The following is a 10,207-nucleotide window of genomic DNA, read 5'->3' as shown; positions in this document are numbered from 1 at the left end:
GCTGAACTGTTTACATGTATGCGAGGGAGGGTACCTTTAATTACCGCAAGTTCTAAGATATTTGTGTTCCTCGAGACTTATAACAAGATCAATTGTCCTTATACAAACATAAGGAAAAGTGCTTCGCGGGGTCGGACGATTTGAATCAAAAGATACCCCACATTAACTAAGAATTGTACTAAAATCATCTGTATATGTACAAATAAACAGTAACTCACGGGACACACACACACACACACGCACACACACACACACACACACACGCGCGCGCGCACACACACACACGCACACACACAGACTCACAGACACACACACACACACACACACACACACACACACACACACACACACACTATACTTTGTTTTGATGAGAACAGAGTCGGAAGGAATCAAAAATGACAGGTTTGACCGCCAGATGATTTTTTTCTCGCTATTTTCGGCAGTTTACTTTCATTACACAGAGCCATCTGAATTCTCAACAATGTGAACATATCGGCGACGATTCAGTAACTTGCAAAGTACTGTTTCATAGCCGGAAAGCTAATGCCAACCGAAGGAATACCGACAATAAAATCAGAACTTAGGTTATTTGAGCAAAATGAAGATAAACTAACTGACCTGGTGAAAGCTTTGTGCAAAATATCCGCGAAATGGAATAACGTTTTAAACTACCAACTTGCACACGCACACAAGAACACACACACGCACGCACAACACACACGTATATATATATATACACACACACACACACACACACACACACACACACACACACACACTGTCACGTTTTATAGTCAAATGAATGACCTAAAACGGTCAATTACTGCTAACTGACTAACCACACCACGATCCACTCTCGCAGTCACACAAAAAAGTTAGAATCAACAAAGGTATAAGTTCTAGACGTCTGTTTATGTACACTAACTCTCCACCTCCCTCTTCTCGTGAAGCCAAAAGTGTTTTTACGACCAAGTCGTAAAACAAAAATAACTGACAAAAGCCAGTTAAAGTTTATGAAATAATAAGAACACGCTGAAACGTGTAAAGTTAGAAAAAACTTAGCTGCTCTGTAAAAAGTCTTAGTCTGTACAGGCGTTAACACTCCACGTTAATTGTCACAAGTCCATAAAGGGTTAGGAAGATGACAAGGTGGGGGGCGTTTACGCATGGGTGCACTCAACTGATCTCAACTCTCAGTGTAGCCAGGGTCCATTCGATGAAACACAGTGGCGCATACAGGTGAAAGTTGCAGCAACACCAGTAACAGCCGTAGAACAGCAACCGTACAGCAAAGAACAGCAACAGCGTAGCCCGTAGCCCGTCTCCAGCAAACGTGTAGCACGTCTCCAGCAACCAGGTAGCAACCGGGTAGCAAACCTCCAGCAAACGTGTAGCAACAACGTCGCAAACCTCCAGCAAGTCTCCAGCAAGCTGAAACAGAGCAATTGGTGCAGTGACCATGGCAACAATCCCCCCTTTTTCCACCTTTAAACATATCTAACTTCCCCCTTCAGCGAGCACGTGGTACCTGCAAGAATAGACTTTTAATAACAACTCAAGATATTTTCTCCTCCTCTCCATATCTGCAAAAACCATATACAGATTACAATTTAGCGTTATAATGAGCAAGTTATACGCTATCATGGAGAAACAAAAGAGTTTACATTTCACAGAAATTGACCGGTCACCAGCGTAAAGTAACGGCTAATTACCTCAACAGCTCGTAAAACGTAGCTCTACCAAGCAAACCGCTTGAATATTTGGCTCCCGCTCGTCAGCGAAAATATGTTGCCAAATCCTTCCGTCCTAAGCCTTCTGTGTATTGCACTAACATCAGAAGCCCGTTGGTAGACCTAAACCAGTCTTGCAACGCGTTTGAATCCTCCATATCTTAGTCCACGGAAACCCAGACCCAGAAAGAAAGAAAGAAGGACTGGGAAGAAAGACCACGTGATCTCCCTGACCAATCAGCAATCGCCTGTCCTAGAACGAGTGATCTCCCTGACCAATCACTTGTCGCCTACTATACACAGGTATAGCATGCTCGAAACACGTGATTTTAACCGTGAGCGAAAAATCACCCCACGAGCATGCACGGATTTCACGCCGGCAAATTCCTGGTGAATTTTGTGATTTCGCCAAAACTTTTCCGCAATGCAGCAAAGGCCTACACAGGCGCATTACATTGCAATTTGGGAAAGGCGCCCCACAAAGAGTTCCTTTCCCACTCGTGTCACTGAAACCGTGACACACCTCCCCACTTCAAGACGAAACTTCGGTTTCGCTCCCGGCCATGTTCTCCCCCACAGCGCGAAATAGAAAATCCGCACCAACATTGTTGGCACCCGGAATGACTCGTACCGTGAATTGGTACGGTTGGAGGATCAACGCCCAGCGCATAAGTCTGGCGTTTGCCAACCTTGCAACTTGCAGATATTGTCGGTTGATGGTCTGTCTCCAGACAGAAAGGTCGTCCGTAAAGGTACGCCTCGAACTTCTGAATGCCCCAAACGATGGCGAGACACTCGCGTTCAACCGTTGCGTAGGTTGCCTCGGCCGAGGTCAGCTTACGGCTGGCGAAACAAACAGGGTGCAGAAACCCCTCGGTCTCTTGAAGCAACACTGCTCCCAGACCTTTTCCTGAAGCATCTGTCCTCAGCACGAAATCCTTCTCCAAGTCTGGTAGCCGGAGTATAGGCTGGCTGGTGAGCTGCCTCTTCAATGTGTTGAATGCTGAATTGCACTCATCAGTCCACACTACAACTGTCGGTTGTAGTTTCTTGGTAAGGTTGGTCAGTGGAAGTGCGATTTCGGCGAAGTGAGGGATGAAGCGTCGATAGAAGCTGGCAAGGCCCAGGAAAGACCTGACTTCTTTCTTCGTGCGCGGTGGCTCCGCCTCCCGAATCTTCTGAATCTTGTCGTCCTCTGGAACGAGCAACCCCTCGCCGACAACATGACCCAGGAAAGACAGTTCCCGAAATCCCAAGTAACACTTCGATGGTTTAGCTCCAAGATTTCCGTCCTTCAACCTCCCGAACACGTCGCGCAGTGCGTCGAGATGTTCAGTCCATGTCTCAGTCGCGATCAGCACATCGTCGATGAAACTGCTGATGTCCTCGCGCTTCAACGGTTCCAAAAGCTTCCTCATCATCCGAGTAAAGACGGCCCCAAAAGGCATGACTGTCCACTGGAACTGCCCGAAGGGAGTAGTGAACGCAGTCTTCGGACGATCCTCATCGGCAACAGGAATTTGCCAGTATCCCTTTGTGAGGTCTAACTTGGAAAAGTACTTGGCCTTGGCCAAGGGACTGAAGAGGTAGTCCACATGAGGCATGGGTTCTGCATCGAATGCCGTGATCTTGTTCAGTTTCCGGTAGTCAACGCAGAACCTGACGCGACCTGAGAAACTTTGACCTCCCGTGCTTCCCGCTGAGCTTGACCTTCCCCGACTTCGCATGCTCACGAGGAGTAGCTAATGTCGGGTCCGTGTCTTGAGCCTTCGCGAGAAGAACGGGGGTAATGTTTCCGAGGGCTGCTCGTGCGGCAGGTAGGGGTTTGAGAGGTTGGTTTTCTCGTTCCGCCTGGGCCCGCGTGAGTACAGAAATGACGTCGGGAGTCCGATATACGGGAACCTCCCTGATGACGCCGTCCACAAACTGAACACGGTTCCCAAGGAGCAGGTCGCGTGGAGGATCGTCCATGACGACGGCCACTGTAACTGCTTCTGATTCGTTTGTGTTGTTGTATGGAAGCCTCATTGTTTGGTGTATGCTGGTAACGTTCACACTCCCACCGACACAGACTCATTGTTGGTCTAGTTCCTTTTAATTTGGTGACGGTAGAGAGAGATGTGAAAACTGTGGGCAAAACAAAAAACACATATAAGCCCTTACATAATTTCAACTATTAACTTAAACACATATTTAAATATTTAACACATATTTCTTGCGTATAAACTGAAGAGAAAACAAGTCGCGTAAGGCGAAAATACTACATTTAGTCAAGTAGCTGTCGAACTCACAGAATGAAACTGAACGCAATGCAACGCAGCAAGACCGTATACTCGTAGCATCGTCAGTCCACCGCTCACGGCATAGGCAGTGAAATTGACAAGAAGAGCGGGGTAGTAGTTGCGCTGGGAAGGATAGCACGCTTTTCTGTACCTCTCTTCGTTTTAACTTTCTGAGCGTGTTTTTAATCCAAACATATCACATCTATATGTTTTTGGAATCAGGAACCCACAAGGAATAAGATGGAATCGATTTCGGAATTTTTTTTTTAATCATAATTTTGATATTTTTCATTTTCAGAGCTTGTTTTTAATCCAAATATAACATATTTATATGTTTTTGGAATCAGAAAATAATGAAGAATAAAATAAAAACAATTGTTTTTTTTTACAATTTTCAGATTTTTAATGACCAAAGTCATTAATTAACTTTTAAGCCACCAAACTGAAATGAAATACCGAAGTCCGGCCTTTGTCGAAAATTGCTGGGCCAAAATTTCAATCAAAACGCAACTACTACCCCGCTCTTCTTGTCAATCTTGATGAGGAAGCTTTTGGAACCGTTGAAGCGCGAGGACATCAGCAGTTTCATCGACGATGTGCTGAACGCCAAGGTCGAGCACTTCCACGACCGCATCGTCAACGCCTCATCATCCAGGGAGCTGTTCTCCATCATGTCCTCTCTCCTGGGCTCCTCCCCCGCTTCCCCCTTACCCACTGCTCACCCACCACAGGATATCCCGGAGTTATTCTCGGAGTTCTTCAAGGACAAGATTGACAAGCTTCAGAAAACACTCGATCAGCAGCCCTTCGTCCCGTCTCTTGAAGCAACACTGCTCCCAGACCTTTCCCTGAAGCGTCTGTCCTCAACACGAAGTCCTCTAAGTCTGGTAGCCGGAGTATAGGCTGACTGGTGAGCCACCTCTTCATTGTGTGTAATGCTGAATTGCACTCATCAGTCCACACTACAACTGTCGGTTGTAGTTTCTTGGTAAGGTTGGTCAATGGAAGTGCGATTTCGGCAAAGTGAGGGATGAAGCGTCGATAGAAGCTGGCAAGGCCCAGCAAAGACCTGACTTCTTTCTTCGTGCGCGGTAGCTCAGCCTCCCGAATCTTTGAATCTTGTCGTCCTCTGAAACGAGCAATCCCTCGCCAACAACATGACCCAGGAAAGACAATTCCCGAAATTCCAGGTAACACTTCGACGGTTTAGCTACCAAATTTCCGTCCTTCAACCTCCCGAACACGTCGCGCAGTGCGTCGAGATGTTCAGACCATGTCTCAGTCGCGATCAGCACATCGTCGATGAAACTGCTGATGTCCTCGCGCTTCAACGGTTCCAAAAGCTTCCTCATCATCCGAGTAAAGACGGCCCCAAAAGGCATGACTGTCCACTGGAACTGCCCGAAGGGAGTGGTGAACGCAGTCTTCGGACGATCCTCATCGGCAACAGGAATTTGCCAGTATCCCTTTGTGAGGTCTAATTTGGAAAAGTAATTGGCCTTGTCCAAGGGACTGAAGAGGTAGTCCACATGAGGCATGGGTTCTGCATCGAATGCCGTGATCTTGTTCAGTTTCCGGTAGTCAACGCAGAACCTGACGCGACCTGAGAAACTTTGACCTCCCGTGCTTCCCGCTGAGCTTGACCTTCCCCGACTTCGCATGCTCACGAGGAGTAGCTAATGTCGGGTCCGTGTCTTGAGCCTTCGCGAGAAGCACGGGGGTAATGTTTCCGAGGGCTGCTCGTGCGGCAGGTAGGGGTTTGAGAGGTTGGTTTTCTCGTTCCGCCTGTGCCCGCGTGAGTACAGAAATGACGTCGGGAGTCCGATATACGGGAACCTCCCTGATGACGCCGTCCACAAACTGAACACGGTTCCCAAGGAGCAGGTCGCGTGGAGGATCGTCCATGACGACGGCCACTGTAACTGCTTCTGATTCGTTTGTGTTGTTGTATGGAAGCCTCATTGTTTGGTGTATGCTGGTAACGTTCACACTCCCACCGACACACAGACTCATTGTTGGTCTAGTTCCTTTTAATTTGGTGACGGTAGAGAGAGAGATGTGAAAACTGTGGGCAAAACAAAAAACACATATAAGCCCTTACAGAATTTCAACTATTAACTTAAACAAATATTTAACACATATTTCTTGCGTATAAACTGAAGAGAAAACAAGTCGCGTAAGGCGAAAATACTACATTTAGTCAAGTAGCTGTCGAACTCACAGAATGAAACTGAACGCAATGCAACGCAGCAAGACCGTATACTCGTAGCATCGTCAGTCCACCGCTCACGGCATAGGCAGTGAAATTGACAAGAAGAGCTGGGTAGTAGTTGCGCTGGGAAGGATAGCACGCTTTTCTGTACCTCTCTTCGTTTTAACTTTCTGAGCGTGTTTTTAATCCAAACATATCACATCTATATGTTTTTGGAATCAGGAACCCACAAGGAATAAGATGACATTGTTTTTAAATCGATTTCGGAAATTTTATTTTAATAATAATTTTTATATTTTTAATTTTCAGAGCTTGTTTTTAATCCAAATATAACATATTTATATGTTTTTGGAATCAGAAAATAATGAAGAATAAAATAAAAACAATTGTTTTTTTTTACAATTTTCAGATTTTTAATGACCAAAGTCATTAATTAACTTTTAAGCCACCAAGCTGAAATGCAATACCGAAGTCCGGCCTTTGTCGAAAATTGCTGGGCCAAAATTTCAATCAAAACGCAACTACTACCCCGCTCTTCTTGTCAATCTTGATGAGGAAGCTTTTGGAACCGTTGAAGCGCGAGGACATCAGCAGTTTCATCGACGATGTGCTGATCGCCAAGGTCGAGCACTTCCACGACCGCATCGTCAACGCCTCATCATCCAGGGAGCTGTTCTCCATCATGTCCTCTCTCCTGGGCTCCTCCCCCGCTTCCCCCTTACCCACTGCTCACCCACCACAGGATATCCCGGAGTTATTCTCGGAGTTCTTCAAGGACAAGATTGACAAGCTTCAGAAAACACTCGATCAGCAGCCCTTCGTCCCGTCTCTTGAAGCAACACTGCTCCCAGACCTTTTCCTGAAGCGTCTGTCCTCAACACGAAGTCCTCTAAGTCTGGTAGCCGGAGTATAGGCTGACTGGTGAGCCACCTCTTCATTGTGTGTAATGCTGAATTGCACTCATCAGTCCACACCACAACTGTCGGTTGTAGTTTCTTGGTAAGGTTGGTCAATGGAAGTGCGATTTCAGAAAAGTGAGGGATGAAGCGTCGATAGAAGCTGGCAAGGCCCAGCAAAGACCTGACTTCTTTCTTCGTGCGCGGTAGCTCCGCCTCCCGAATCTTCTGAATCTTGTCGTCCTCTGGAACGAGCAACCCCTCGCCGACAACATGACCCAGGAAAGACAGTTCCCGAAATCCCAAGTAACACTTCGATGGTTTAGCTCCAAGATTTCCGTCCTTCAACCTCCCGAACACGTCGCGCAGTGCGTCGAGATGTTCAGTCCATGTCTCAGTCGCGATCAGCACATCGTCGATGAAACTGCTGATGTCCTCGCGCTTCAACGGTTCCAAAAGCTTCCTCATCATCCGAGTAAAGACGGCCCCAAAAGGCATGACTGTCCACTGGAACTGCCCGAAGGGAGTGGTGAACGCAGTCTTCGGACGATCCTCATCGGCAACAGGAATTTGCCAGTATCCCTTTGTGAGGTCTAACTTGGAAAAGTACTTGGCCTTGGCCAAGGGACTGAAGAGGTAGTCCACATGAGGCATGGGTTCTGCATCGAATGCCGTGATCTTGTTCAGTTTCCGGTAGTCAACGCAGAACCTGACGCGACCTGAGAAACTTTGACCTCCCGTGCTTCCCGCTGAGCTTGACCTTCCCCGACTTCGCATGCTCACGAGGAGTAGCTAATGTCGGGTCCGTGTCTTGAGCCTTCGCGAGAAGAACGGGGGTAATGTTTCCGAGGGCTGCTCGTGCGGCAGGTAGGGGTTTGAGAGGTTGGTTTTCTCGTTCCGCCTGGGCCCGCGTGAGTACAGAAATGACGTCGGGAGTCCGATATACGGGAACCTCCCTGATGACGCCGTCCACAAACTGAACACGGTTCCCAAGGAGCAGGTCGCGTGGAGGATCGTCCATGACGACGGCCACTGTAACTGCTTCTGATTCGTTTGTGTTGTTGTATGGAAGCCTCATTGTTTGGTGTATGCTGGTAACGTTCACACTCCCACCGACACAGACTCATTGTTGGTCTAGTTCCTTTTAATTTGGTGACGGTAGAGAGAGATGTGAAAACTGTGGGCAAAACAAAAAACACATATAAGCCCTTACATAATTTCAACTATTAACTTAAACACATATTTAAATATTTAACACATATTTCTTGCGTATAAACTGAAGAGAAAACAAGTCGCGTAAGGCGAAAATACAACATTTAGTCAAGTAGCTGTCGAACTCACAGAATGAAACTGAACGCAATGCAACGCAGCAAGACCGTATACTCGTAGCATCGTCAGTCCACCGCTCACGGCATAGGCAGTGAAATTGACAAGAAGAGCGGGGTAGTAGTTGCGCTGGGAAGGATAGCACGCTTTTCTGTACCTCTCTTCGTTTTAACTTTCTGAGCGTGTTTTTAATCCAAACATATCACATCTATATGTTTTTGGAATCAGGAACCCACAAGGAATAAGATGAAATTGTTTTTAAATCGATTTCGGAAATTTTATTTTAATAATAATTTTTATATTTTTAATTTTCAAAGCTTGTTTTTAATCCAAATATAACATATTTATATGTTTTTGGAATCAGAAAATAAGGAAGAATAAGATAAACGTAAATTTGGATCGTTTTAAAAACAATTGTTTTTTTTTACAATTTTCAGATTTTTAATGACCAAAGTCATTAATTAATTTCTAAGCCACCAAGCTGAAATGCAATACCGAAGTCCGGCCTTTGTCGAAAATTGCTGGGCCAAAATTTCAATCAAAACGCAACTACTACCCCGCTCTTCTTGTCAATCTTGATGAGGAAGCTTTTGGAACCGTTGAAGCGCGAGGACATCAGCAGTTTCATCGACGATGTGCTGATCGCCAAGGTCGAGCACTTCCACGACCGCATCGTCAACGCCTCATCATCCAGGGAGCTGTTCTCCATCATGTCCTCTCTCCTGGGCTCCTCCCCCGCTTCCCCCTTACCCACTGCTCACCCACCACAGGATATCCCGGAGTTATTCTCGGAGTTCTTCAAGGACAAGATTGACAAGCTTCAGAAAACACTCGATCAGCAGCCCTTCGTCCCGTCTCTTGAAGCAACACTGCTCCCAGACCTTTTCCTGAAGCATCTGTCCTCAGCACGAAATCCTTCTCCAAGTCTGGTAGCCGGAGTATAGGCTGACTGGTGAGCCACCTCTTCATTGTGTGTAATGCTGAATTGCACTCATCAGTCCACACTACAACTGTCGGTTGTAGTTTCTTGGTAAGGTTGGTCAGTGGAAGTGCGATTTCGGCGAAGTGAGGGATGAAGCGTCGATAGAAGCTGGCAAGGCCCAGGAAAGACCTGACTTCTTTCTTCGTGCGCGGTGGCTCCGCCTCCCGAATCTTCTGAATCTTGTCGTCCTCTGGAACGAGCAACCCCTCGCCGACAACATGACCCAGGAAAGACAGTTCCCGAAATCCCAAGTAACACTTCGATGGTTTAGCTCCAAGATTTCCGTCCTTCAACCTCCCGAACACGTCGCGCAGTGCGTCGAGATGTTCAGTCCATGTCTCAGTCGCGATCAGCACATCGTCGATGAAACTGCTGATGTCCTCGCGCTTCAACGGTTCCAAAAGCTTCCTCATCATCCGAGTAAAGACGGCCCCAAAAGGCATGACTGTCCACTGGAACTGCCCGAAGGGAGTGGTGAACGCAGTCTTCGGACGATCCTCATCGGCAACAGGAATTTGCCAGTATCCCTTTGTGAGGTCTAACTTGGAAAAGTACTTGGCCTTGGCCAAGGGACTGAAGAGGTAGTCCACATGAGGCATGGGTTCTGCATCGAATGCCGTGATCTTGTTCAGTTTCCGGTAGTCAACGCAGAACCTGACGCGACCTGAGAAACTTTGACCTCCCGTGCTTCCCGCTGAGCTTGACCTTCCCCGACTTCGCATGCTCACGAGGAGTAGCTAATGTCGGGTCCGTGTCTTGAGCCTTCGCGAGAAGCACGG

The sequence above is a fragment of the Littorina saxatilis genome, linkage group LG13, assembly GCF_037325665.1.
Source record: "Littorina saxatilis isolate snail1 linkage group LG13, US_GU_Lsax_2.0, whole genome shotgun sequence".
Taxonomy (NCBI): domain Eukaryota; kingdom Metazoa; phylum Mollusca; class Gastropoda; order Littorinimorpha; family Littorinidae; genus Littorina; species Littorina saxatilis.
This window is presented reverse-complemented; position numbering follows the sequence as displayed.